General features: G+C 51.5%; 1 long non-coding RNA gene across 2 annotated transcripts in view; it reads left to right on the top strand.

The window, feature by feature from the left end:
• The window catches only part of LOC116533735, a 40,700-nt gene extending 31,058 nt beyond the window's left edge, over positions 1-9,642 (top strand). For both annotated transcript variants that reach the window (XR_004261416.1, XR_004261415.1), the window contains 2 exons: positions 7,909-8,050; positions 9,239-9,642. This is a non-coding gene — a long non-coding RNA (uncharacterized LOC116533735). The remainder of the gene's footprint in view (positions 1-7,908; positions 8,051-9,238) is intronic.
• The last annotated feature ends 2,959 nt before the right edge of the window (positions 9,643-12,601 follow it).

Below are 12,601 nucleotides of genomic sequence, written 5' to 3'. Positions count from 1 at the left end.
GCTAAGAGTCCAGGGGAACATCACCTGGGGCTAGGGAGGAGCTTTGGGCATCAGGAGCTCCAAAGGCTGGGACTGCCAAAGAGGAAAAGTGGGTGGAGTGTGTTGGACACCTTACAGTGGGGTGATTCCAGAGGCGTACAGCCTGGCTTGCTGAATGTCTCGGAGGGCCTGAGCTCCACAGGCCCTCTGCTATGGAGAGCTTTTCTCAGCCCTTTCCACCCACTACAAGATTCTAGGAATATTCTTCTGTGGAAGCAGGAGCTTTGGGAGTCTGCTGGGCTGAGGAGGTAGTCCTCATCCAGTCCCACGGTCCCATGCCACTAGTGACAGCTCCAGAGTTTTGTTCTCATCAACACCCCCATGCGTCTGCTCTGTAAAGACGATATATTTACCCACTTGGCCTTTTAACCATGCTGGGGATTGAGTACCCTGCCTCTCCTACTGTGGGAACCACACTCACACATCCACACATGAAGGCTTTGAGCAGCACTGAAACTGATCAAGCCTGAGTACCGTAGAACACGGGTCCTATCTGCTAGGGTTTGGCTGTACCTTGACCTCAGATATCTGCCATTCAGAATGGCATGCCCAGCTCTGGGCAGGCACTGGGTCAGAACATCCATCAGCTTAGGCTTTTGTTTCTCCCTCTTCCTCCACCTCCATGTCAAGGGCATCCCCTCACTACAAATTGGGCCTGGGGTAGGAGTATAAGGCAGGGGGCAGGGACCTGGGAAGCCCCCTCCACCGTATCTGATTTCAGACCTGCCTCCTCAGTGCCCCATGTCGGACTCAGCTATATTTAGCAAGCGTAATCAGTAACTAGAGCAACTGGTCACCCTAGCCCCCTTCCCTTCCCAGGACTCTGAAGGGGCCAGTTTCTTACACCTTTTAATCATCTTCCATTTCTCCAGGCAACCAACACAAAAGGCCCGGACCAGGTGGTAGAGATGCTGGAGATCCTACGCAGAGGCTCTATTTTCTGTTTTGCATTCTTCCAGCCTGGGTACTTACGGATCTGTCCTCAGAGGAATTCTGTTTCTTAGCATCAGCTGCTAGAAAGCCCATTTACGTCAGGCTGGCCTCATCACTCCTGTCAGTGTTATGCCACAGAGGACCATATCACTGACTTGGTGTCTGCCTGTGGCCTAATGTGAATGCACTCCCGTGAACACGCCAGCACGCAGTGTGTGTGCATGTGAGTGCATGTGCATATTGGTTTGTGAAGGGAGTACTCCTTGATCAATCAGTCTTTATTTGCATGCGCTCTTTATGCCAAGACAGGGTGTCGTAGATGAAAGTGCACAGTAGTGAAGGATAGGGGAAGAATCACTGCTCACATGGAGTTTTGTTGTGGTGGAATCAGTGAACCAACAGATAAGGTTGAGGTAGTGAGGAATGCTGATGGAATTACAGCAGGTCAATGACTAGTAAATGAAGGGTGGGTGAGGGTGGGGGAGGCCACGGGGGCTACTTTAGGTGAGGTTGTCTGGCAAGGCCCCACTGAGGAGACTCCAGGAAGAGGTGGAAGGGGAGCCTTCCACGCAGAGAAAAGAGCAAAGTCAGAAGCCTTGTGGGGAATGAGCTTGGTGTATTTGTCGCTGGAGAGAAGCGAGTGGGAGTCGGGGAAGATTGGTAGGGTCTGAGGTCAGAAACAGAGCTCTCTGCAGGACTCAGGAAGTCAGAACTCAATTCACTCCTGGGCCACTTACTAGCTATGTGGCTTTGAGGGAATTACCTAACCTCTCTGGGCCTCTGAGGGGTGATGACAGTACTTCCTTTAGGGTGCATTATGGTGATGATGGAATGGGTTCACATATTTAAAGGGCTTAGAACAATAGCTGGCATATACGTCAGCTGTGTGTTTTTTTTAAATAAGTATTTGCTATAGTGATCAGCCTTATTGTTGTTACAAGAAAGGAGCTTACATTTGAAGAAGAGTGCGTTTGTCTGCTGGGGCAAGTTCTGGATTGGAAATTATCAGAGACCTGAATTTTACTCCCTGGTGTGTCTTCAAGCCCCTAGGTGTTCAGTGCCTTTAAGGGGTTACCAAGACAGTCCTGTGAGACCCTAGTTTAGTGTCCAACACAGACGTTGTCTCCTAAGGGTGAGGGTCTTAATTAGTGGATGGGGTCTTTACCCAAAAAGAGTGAGTTCCAAACTCATCCAGAAGAGCAGCCTAGCAAGTGAAAGTTCAAATGACTCAGCTGTTCACTTCCAGCAAGGAAAGAAGGTGAGTGAAGCAGGGAGAGGGAGGGAGGCATGGGGCTGGAAGAGAGGATGGCGGGGCTGTGCTGCCCAGAGCCTTCTCTGTTGGCTTTGGCCTCGTACAGCTACAGGTATGGCTGATGTGGATGAAGGCTACAGGGCACAGGGTCTATTAGATGTGGTTTGGGCAGGCTTCTGCCTCATTGTTTTCATCTGTCATCAATGAAGAGGTCAGTAGAGATAATTGACAAGATCTTTCCTAGTTAATCCCACTCAAAACATCCATTGGAGGCTGTGCTGGTTAACGAGTTAGGGGACAAAAGGAAAGAATTTGGAGATGAGGACCTTTTGAGGACAATACACCTTGCATTTTTGCATTGTGGTAGCCTTGGGGATAAAGTGTTTGGTTTCCCCTTTGCACGCTGGAGGGGCAAAAGGAGATGGTATTTGCAGTGCTCCTAGCTGGATTGCCATCAGACCCCTGAGTGTGTAGCCAGCAGTCTTGGTGAGGACTTCCTGCCCCTCTCCCCAAGTAGATGGAGAGAGGCTCTGACAAGTCCTGCATATGTCCATACCGTATACGGCACGGGCTTCTGAAGATTTACAGAGAAATCACATTTTTGTAAATCGAATTCCATTTTGAATGCACTCTGGTTTCTTATTATTGAAAAAGCCCTGTTGCAAATCCTTTTGGGAAGCAAATCTCTCTTCCCCCATAAATATCACCTTCATATTTAGGCTATTAAAGTATGGGAGCCCCTGTCTATTCAAGTGCGTGTGTGTGTGTGTGTGTGTGTGTGTGAAAGAGAGAGAGAGAGAGGGAGAGAGGAAGGGCTTGTGTGTCATTGTGTACTTGTGTGTAAGTGTGAGTGTGTATGTGTCAGGGTGTATGTGTGTGTGAGAATGAATGTGTGAGTGTGAGTGTATGGTCAGTGTGAGAGTATATGTGAATGTGTGTGAGGGAGAAAGAGTGTGTCAGTGTGTATGTATGTGTGGGAGTGTATATGAGCGTGTGTCCATGTGTATGAGTGTGTGTCCATGTGTATGTGTGCGAGTGTCAGTGTGTATATTTGCTGGTCAGCTTGTGTCAGTGCATATGTATGTGTGACAGTGTGTACATCTGAGTGTGAGAGGGTGTAAGTGTCTATGAGGAAGAATGTATCAATGTGTGTGTTGTGTGTGTCGGTGTGTATGTGTATGTCTGTGTATGTGTGTGAGGCTATGTGAATGTAAGCATGTGTGTGTCAGTGCATATTTGTGTGTATGTGTCAGTGTGTATGTGTGTCACTGTGTGTCAGTGCATATGTGTCAGTATGCATGTATTTGTGTTAGTGGATGTGTCAGTGTATGCAGGTGAATGTGTGTGTCAGTGTATATGTATGTCAGTGTACATGTTTCAGTGTATGTGCACACCAGTATGTATGTGTCAGTGCATATGTATGTGTATGTGCATGTGTTTGTGTATGTGAGAGCATGTCAGTGCATATGAGTGTGTGTCAGTGTGCATGTGCACACAAAAGCAATTGTGTGTCAGTGTGTATGAGTGTATGTCAATGCATATGCATGTGTGAGAGTCAGTGTGCATGAGAGTGTGTGTCAATGGATATGTATGTGTGAGAGTATTGGTGTGTATGCAAGAGTGTCTCTGTGTGTGAGAGTGAATGTGTCAGTATGTGTGTGTTGTGTCTGTGCATGTGTGTGTGTCAGTGTGTACATGTGAGTGTGAGAGTGTGTGCATTTGCATTCACTCTGGCGCATGAAAGGGTTTATGAATGCACGATGGTTTTCTTCTTCTCTCAGCCTTACTGTGATTCTCTGGAGAGAGACACTGTCCAAGTCCTGGGCTGACCTGGCGCGGTTCAGCCCTCCACCTGTACATACCGTCCTTTGTTGCGGGCCCCTGACAGCTGCTCCTTGTGGGAGTTGTCCCGGGGGCCACCTTAGAAACAGGCACAGAGGAAACGGAATCGTTTCAGGAAAATGGAAATTCTGCCTGCCTCTCGGATTGGGACAGGGAAGGGGAGGCAGATGTGAGAGTGTAGAGGGGGCTGACTGGGGATTCTCCCGGAATTCATTCATGAGCTTGCATTCTACAATCAATTATTCAGCAGAGAAGATGCAGGGAACCACTGTTGTTTGCTTTTGCCTGTCTGAAGGATGAGGACTGTACCCTTAATAGCTGTCGATGTAACTGCTGGGGAGAGCAGCCTGACTTCCCCGGGAAAATAAGTGGCATCTCCCTCGGCAATGCCACTTGTCTCACCAGCCACCCACACCACTGAACTCTGCGTGGGGAAGGCTCCATTCAGCCTCCAGCCTTCTGCAGGCTGGGGCAAGACCCAGCCAAAGAGCCTCTGGAAAGACTCCTTCATCACTTATTAATGGTCCCCGGCCTTGTCCCTGAAATAATTAGTGTCGGGACATTTTCCTGTCACGCAGCTAATTGCCATCTGCACTGCTTAACATGCCAGGGCACTGGGTAGCAGTCTGGGGGCCCGTGGAGGGCTGTGGGGATGAGGCCTGAATCATGATGGCCGCCACAGTCGGGGTGGGAGGGGCACAGAGGGAGCTTTCAGTGGGGTGTGGGAGGTGCCGGGGCTCTGGGCAGCTTCATCCCTCAGTTCACTGTCAGTGTTAAAGAACCAGTTTCTCCCCTGGGAGGAGGAGAGGGAGAGAGCTGAGGTCCTGGAAGGAGGCAAGGTTCTCACCACAACAGACACCCTCAGCATGCCTGGCCAGACTGTCTCAAGAACGTCCGGATTCAGATTCAGGATCTGAAGCCCCGCGTACTCACCCTCTGTCTGGTTCCCTAGAAGCAGGGTCTGAGAGGTGATTCCAGCATGTGGTTTGTTGAGTGAGTGCTTGCCAGAGAAGCTGGGAGGGAGCATGGGAAGGATGGAGCGGCAGAAGGGTCCAGGCAGAGATGCCACTTCAGGGGAGGTCTAGCTGGGCCCAAACCCACAGGGGCTTCGGGGCGTGTACGGCACATGGAGCTTGTTCTACCTGAAACAAGAGGGCGGCTTTTCTGTCCAAACAGCAGTCAGGCCTTAGCTAAAGGCTACTCCCAGGGGTGGGGCTGTGGTAGAGGGCTCATCCTCCAAAGCATCTCCCAGGGAAGTGACTCCCGCTGGCTAAGCCAATGTGGAGGAGAAGGGCACAGTGATGAGCTGTTAGCAGCCAACACCACAGCAGCTTGGAGCGAGTGCCCAGCTGGTAAAGGACACCTGGGTGGGGCACCAGCCTCTGATCCCCACTTCCTAGCTGTTCTGAGGCTCTGTTCCTCCCACGTCAAAGGAGGTTAAACTGCCTTCCAGCAATCTATTGCAGTGCAGAAGGGTAGCAAACAGAGAGGGTGAGGCAAGCATCTTGTAACTGTAGCGTGCTGTATAAATGCTAGCTAGTATCACTACAGTTACTCCCATGCTGTTCAGTGGAAGAAGTGCCCAGATTTCACTTTACACGGAGCACAAACCACAGATGCTTGGCTGGATTTTTCAAGGCTTCTCTCCCACACACCCCTCTCCCCTGGCCTCGGCTCCCTCCATTAGACAAATGTCCCTTTGAGATGGCATTATTCTCTGGGATAACTTAGAATGTGGAGGGGGTTAATTTTCAGCTGTGGGTCATGAGAGCTAGAGTGAGGCTCCTTTGCAGGTGCTCTTAGACTAGAGCAGGGGAGAGGGGTGAGGGTAAGGCCTGAGGGCCAAGCACTGCAGGAGGGGCGTCTTCCCATCCTCATCCATTTTGGAATCAGCCCTCAGCCCCCAGGGGGGACAATGACTGCAGAGGAAGCACCCCTCTCTAACCCTGCAAACGTTTCTCCTGTCCCTGCTTCCTGCCCCAGCACGCAGGAAAAAGGGGGGCTTCCCACCAAAGGGCTTCCCCTGTGGGCTGAGCAACGTTGATCCCAGCCAGGCTACTCCCCAGAAGAGAGGGGATCGCTGGGGAGGTGACGGAGCAGGCTGGAGGAGAGCTCTCTTCAGTGACGGCCAGTAGGGAGGACAGAGGAGGGGGGCAATGTGAGCAAGCCCCTGACTAGAGGAGGCTAAGAGTGCTGGACAAAGCCACAGCACTGGGTCAGGACCGCTGACCCGCTGGGCTGACCTGCCGTCTGTTAGACCTTCAACACAGAGAGCACAGTGACATTCAGGTGCTGCTTTCTTCCTCAAGGAAAGGACTGTGGTGTTTTAGCCAGATCCTCGCCCCCACCCACCCCTGCCCTCCCCCATGTTCAGTCCTGTGTCCCTGGGCTTGTTGTGCCTGGGTGTCCAAGGAAGACATTTTCCTGCCTGCTCTTTTCTGGTGGGGAGAGGTTTCGGGTCCACTCCTAGGACACAGCATACTGGCCTGGTCCTCCCTCCAGCTGGGAAAATCCAGAAAATGACTGGGCTTGGGAAAGAAAAGGCATTTTGGTTGTCAGTAGCCAGAATGTGGGATTATCTCTGGGAAAACAACTAAGTTTTACTCTACATGGTGCAAACATTGTGTGTGTGTGTGTGTGTGTGTGTGTGTGTGTGTGTGCCCACACACACCTGTCTGTTGGGGGCCAGGTCACACTGCACCCTCATCCCAGGAATCAGGGGCCTGGACACTCAGCAAGGAAACATCTGATCTAGGACGTCTTTGACCTCAACGCTGAGGGTCCAGCATGAGACAGGAAGGAGAAGTGGGCTTGGCAGAGCCTCCGCTTTTAGGGCCTGGAATCATGTGGGGATCAGGTCTAAGGTGGTCTGGGGAAGGGGGATGGTGCAAAGTTCACCAAAATGGTCAAGGAAGGCTGCATGGAGGAGATGAGGCTTGAAAGAAATGCAACATTTGAATTGGGAAGGAAGAAGAAAAGAGAGAGTGTGTGTAAGGAGAACATTTGTGTCAGCTAAAGGGTGGAGGCAGGAAGAGGAGAGGGCAGCCTGGCTGGGAGGAAATCATTCCAGAATAAACAATGATCATCATGGTAATTATGATCATTATCAGAGCTAGGCTAGTTCTAATTGACCACCTACTGTGTGCCAGGTACCATTCTCAGAGCTTTCCACATTAGCTTATTTAATCCTCACAATTCTATGAGGTAGATATTATCATTTCTGACTTTACATGGTTTTTGTGTTGCTGTAAAGGAACACCGAGGCTGAGCAATTTATTTTTAAATACAGGTTTAATCAGCTCACACCTCTGCAGGCTACACAGGAAGCACAGCCCAATATCTGCTGCTGGTGAGGCCTCAGGGAGCTTTTACTCATGATGGAAGATGAAGCAGGAACAGGTAAGAGAGGGAGCGAGAGAGAGAAGGGGGAGGTCCCACACACTTGTAAACAACCAAATCTCGCGTGCACTCAGAGGGAGAACTCACTCATTACCACAAGAAGGGCACCAAGCCAATCATGAGAGATCCATGACCAAAACACCTCCCAACAGGCCCCACCTCCAACATGGAATCACATTTCAACATGAGATACAGAGGGGACAAACATCCAAACCATAGCGTGGGAAGAAACTAAGACCCAGAGTGGATAACTCACGGGCACAAGATCGCATGGCCAGTGAGTGGCCAAACCAGGATTTGAACCTGAACAGCCTGGCCTTGGTGCTTCTGCTGCTATCTGATAGACTTTTCTAGAAAAGCTAGCACACACTGAGTCCTTATTATGTGTCAGGCACCATTCTGAGCCTTTTATTCATGGAGTCTTTATCAATTCCATTTTACAGATGAGAAAACTGAGACACAGAAAGGTCACACAAGATTATCCAGGTCTACACAGAGAGCAGTGGAGCCGACACCTGACCCCGGGCAGGTGGAGCCTTCATGACCACACCACACCACCATGGGGAGTGGGCAGGGAAGACAGGGGTAAGTGAAGGCATGGACATGGCACTCAGGCCTGTGGACATGCCCCAGGCATTGGGAACTCTGGTGGGTTTTGATTGCCAGCAGGAAGCAGAGACATGGGGAGGATGCAGACAGCTGAGGCAGGCGCGAACAGCCACAGAGGAGCCGTCTGAGGCTGGGGCTGGGGCGGGGGACGGTTTGCCTCCTCTGTGGCTCCTGTGGCCTAGTTTCCTGGTGACCGCCAGGTAGTGGGACGTGGCAAGCAGGTTATAAATATCCTGGACTGACAGCAAGGCCTTCACTCTGATGCTGATACGGATTAAACTGGATGTGCAACTCAAGGTCATTGGCATGGCTCTAGCTTTGCTTTGGGAAAGGTCTAGTTGAGGGGCACTAAGGAAGGGAGAGCAGGGAGGCTGGGGTCTGAGCCCAAAGGTCCAGCTCAGCACAGACAGTGGCTTTTTCTCTCATGTGGCCCAAGTGCTTCACTTCTGCCCTTACCACGTCTCTCGCCCCAGCCTCTTCTGTCCTCCCCAAAGCTGCCCTCAGCGGGTTTTCCCAGCCCACTCAAGCCACAAGTCAGTGGTGGGGGATGCGCTGGGCAGGGGGGGCAGTCCCTGACCTGTCCTACCTTCTGCTTCAGCCACCCCTCCTCCCTTAGTACCTATCTCTGTCCATGTTTCCAGAGTAGAGTTGGATAGTGACTCTGGGTGGATTCAGCAAAGCTGCACCCAGCTCCCTGAGGACTGTGTGTGTGTGTCTCAGAACCTCACAGCTGGACGAGACCCCCAGGTGAATGTGCTCTGGGGATGTGGCTCAGAGACGGCACATTCTGTGTTTGTAGCTGCAGCACAGGCATCCTAAGTCCCAAGCCAGCCTCTGGCAGAGCCAGCCTTTGGATTGGTTCCATCCCAAAAAAGCCCCAGGAAGGCCCTGGAGTTGTGCCAGGGTTAGGAGGGCCTCAGCTGAAGGAGCTGGGTGTGGGCTGGGGAATGGATGAGGCCAGTCCTCCACCCCTACGAAAGGTCAGAGGCCGAGTGGGGCGATGCGACAGAGGCAGGAGTCAGCACTAGCCACAGGCTTGGGTGGGGCTACAGCAAACCGGGACTGCGGCTAGCTGGGGTTCCCAGTGAGTTCTGGGCTGTGCTCCATGCTGTCTGCCAGCACTTAGCATCGTTTCACACCCTTTATGTTCCCTCTGTATCACAGGGGCTAGCAGGGCAAAAATGACATTTGCCAGAGTTTCTTGCTGCTTGGATTTGGCTGCAGTTTCAGTTTTGCCATCAAGAGGTACTTCCATGAGCTCTGGACAGTGGCAGAGAGGCAGAGGTGCTCTTCTGCAGTGTGTTGGATGGTCCGCAGTCTCCTGCCAACGTGAGGATTTGCAGCAACTGGTATATCCATGGTCTTGCCACCAGCTTCCTGAATGTGGGTCAGCTGGAGTTGCATTAGTGGGCCTTACAGGGGCAGCTGCTGTCTCCTGGTCTCAGGCTCACAGCTGTGGGGATGTGACCTTAAGCCAAAGCGGAGCAGTGGTCCTGACCTTCATTTGCCTGGGCCCTCTGATTACTCTGTAAGTCACTATTTCCCTTATTAAATCTCTTTCTGCTGGATACTTTGGGTGTTTCTACTTTCTATGCAGAATGCTGATTGATATATGGGACACGGCTGGGCTAGGTGAATGCTGAGCTGAACAAAGGAGGGGTGAGCCTGGGCCTGATTCAGAGACCAAGGAAGACACTGACCCTGGTGCCTGTGATGAGGATGTGATGTGGTTGAGAAAAAACACAAGCTTCAGGGTCAGAGGCTCTCGGGGTAGGCAGGGACAGATCATCAGCTGGGCTTCAGTGACCTGCCGTGGATGCTGGAGGGGAGCATTGCAGAAATCCCAGCAGGTCCTTTCAAAGGTGGCCTAGAACTGCCCTTGTTCAGAAACCAAGGGCTGCTCTCCCGTGGAGAGCTAAAGGAGATGGGTAAACAAATCCAGCCACAGCTCACCCAGAGCGTGGGGTCCAGCTGGGTCAGCCTATGGGGCCAATTCTAGTACATCCAGGGGAGGACAGATGAGCAGCCCCCTTCAAGGAGGCAGGCTGGAAAAGTGCAAAGTGTCAAGAATTTCCTGGGGAAAGTGCCCAGGCTGCCTCGGCCCTGTGGGGTGCATCTCCCGGCCCCCAGAGCAGTTCACCCTTTCAAGAGGAAATGCTGCAGCAACCCAGAGGGGCTGCCAGGGGCCCAGGCCTTGGTCCTGGCCCACCTGCCCAGCTGAGCCCTGCACCCAAGAGAAAGGAGAGGCTGAGGCCGCTGCAAAGGTGCCAAGTTCCTGCCGGATTTACATCTGAGCACCACACATTCCCCCTACAGAAAGATTAAAGAGACTGTCTGCAGCTGAATGACTAGGAGTAATGGAATTAGGCGTGATCTGTGCTATACCTGGCTCTTAGCTCCTGACTGCATTTGATCGGCAGAGACATCGTTTGCTGAGTATTGCTGTCTGCCCAGTGACATGCAGGTACCACCCCGTTTAATCCTAAGAGGAATAATCATCATCCCTATTGGGACAAGTCCTAGCATGTATGATAAATTATATCGTTTGCTGAGAATGATGGAAAGGAAAACCTGGCTGCCCCCACCCTCAAGTGGAAAACTGCTTGGGGCATTCTAAAGTAGCAAAACAGTATATGTATATCATACGCTGGTTAAAACAATTCTTTAAGCATGGGATATGTGAATCTGTCCCCGTGGCTCCCTCGTGGAGAATGCTTTCTAGTTTGTCTGTGATCAGTGGTAAGCAGGCACCAGCTGCTTACCTGGTTTATCTTGGGTCTATGTGAAAACACAGAACACCTGTTTGTTAATAACGATCACCTGTTCACAGAGAGTAAATACGTGGGTCAGCGTCTGCTCGAGCCCCTGAGGCTCTCAGTTCGGAAGGCTGTTGGCTCCCGGATGGTCCCACTTTGCTGTTCTATCTAGGTGTCTGCTTCTCAATGCCTTCAGTGCTGCCTGGGTAGGGGTCTTTATGGCCAAGCTGGTCTTGGTACATCCCACTGGTCTAGATGAGGAAACTGAAACTCAGAGGTTGAGGAAGTTGCCAACCATTACAGCGCTGGTTAATGGAGTTGAGATTTGAACTCGGTCTGCCTAGTTTGAGCCACAGGTCCTACCACTGGGTGTACTGTCAAAAGGAGCGGGGTGTCGTCCTTGACAGTCTGGGAGGCCAAATCAGCACCACCTCCGACCTTCCTTCAGCCTCTCTCCACCCACCCTCTGCTTCCCAGCTTCTTCCCTAGGCACCCTTCTGACCTGCGCCTGGCAGATGAGGGGTTAATGTAGAAACAGGGCTTTGCTCTCCTCTTCTGGCCTGGCTTGATGGGTGCTGGGTGTGTTTTAATCCTCCTTTCCTTTATTTCAGTTTAAGCTGGTAATTGTCATGCTGCTCCCATATCATCCACTACATTTAAGTCCCAGCTCTTTCTAAATAAGGAGTGGATTGGCCACAGTTTGCACCATGGAGAGGGTAGTGTCAGGCCTTCCTGGCAGTGTGAGGGGCACCGTCCCTGGCTCTTGGACTTCACTGAAGCAAGGAGGAGAGGAAAGGCTCCCAACTGTGGCCGTTCTCACAGGTTTTAGAGACTCAGAGCCGCCCTGGAATGATCCGAAGCGGAAGTGTGGCTATTCTGGTCCTGATTAACCCTCAGCTTAGAATTTCACCTTTCCAGCCCACCTTTGTCTTGAAGGTGGCAAACTGGGGACCCATAACCAAATGTTTTGCTTTGCCAATGTACTGTTTAACAATTTTGAATACACTGCTCTTGAATTCTTTCCAGTCCTCATCATTCCCTATGGTTCTAGCTTGCTAACTTGTAAATCGTGCCGCCTCCAAAATTCTTTCTTATATGTGCAAGTGGCCCTGGAAAAGGTAGAGCCTACAAATCACACCTCGTGGGAACTAATTGATTGATAGCCACCCTCACAGGACTCCAGTTGGCTGAGGTTCTCAGGGATTGGGGGCAGGTGTGTTCATTTTGGACCACAGAAGGGCAGCAGGAAGCGGAAGTGGGACCTAGGCAAGGAGATTCTTGGCCAATGTCACCAGTTTTCCAGCCTGGCTTCCATGGGACAACTGCCAGCCACCATTCTTTTTTTCTTTTTTTTTTTTGAGGCAGAGTCTCATTCCGTCACCAGGTGCCAGGCTGGAGTGCAGTGGCATGTCTCAGCTCACTGCAACCTCCGTCTCCTGGGTTCAAGCAATTCTCCTGCCTCAGCCTCCCGAGTAGCTGGGACTACAGGCTCACGCCACCATGCCAAGCTAATTTTTGTATTTTTAGTAGAGACAGGGTTTCACCATGTTGGCCAGGATGATCTTGATCTCTTAACCTCGTGATCCGCCCGCCTCAGCCTCCCAAAGTGCTGGGATTATAGGCGTGAGCCACCGCGCCTGGCCGCCAGCCACCATTCTTTAAGCATCCACCAAAGGCCCAGAATTGTACTGGATGCTTCAGAGACATCATCTAAATCCATTCTCCTAGGTGGGCCTATTATCCTGAATAAGGAAAACAAACTCTTTCTCTA

This window comes from Sapajus apella, unplaced genomic scaffold, assembly GCF_009761245.1.
Source record: "Sapajus apella isolate SASKATOON/1434 unplaced genomic scaffold, GSC_monkey_1.0 scaffold83, whole genome shotgun sequence".
In the NCBI taxonomy this organism is placed as follows: Eukaryota; Metazoa; Chordata; class Mammalia; order Primates; family Cebidae; genus Sapajus; species Sapajus apella.
Note: the sequence above shows the minus strand (reverse complement) of the source record. Positions and strands in the feature narration are given on the sequence as shown.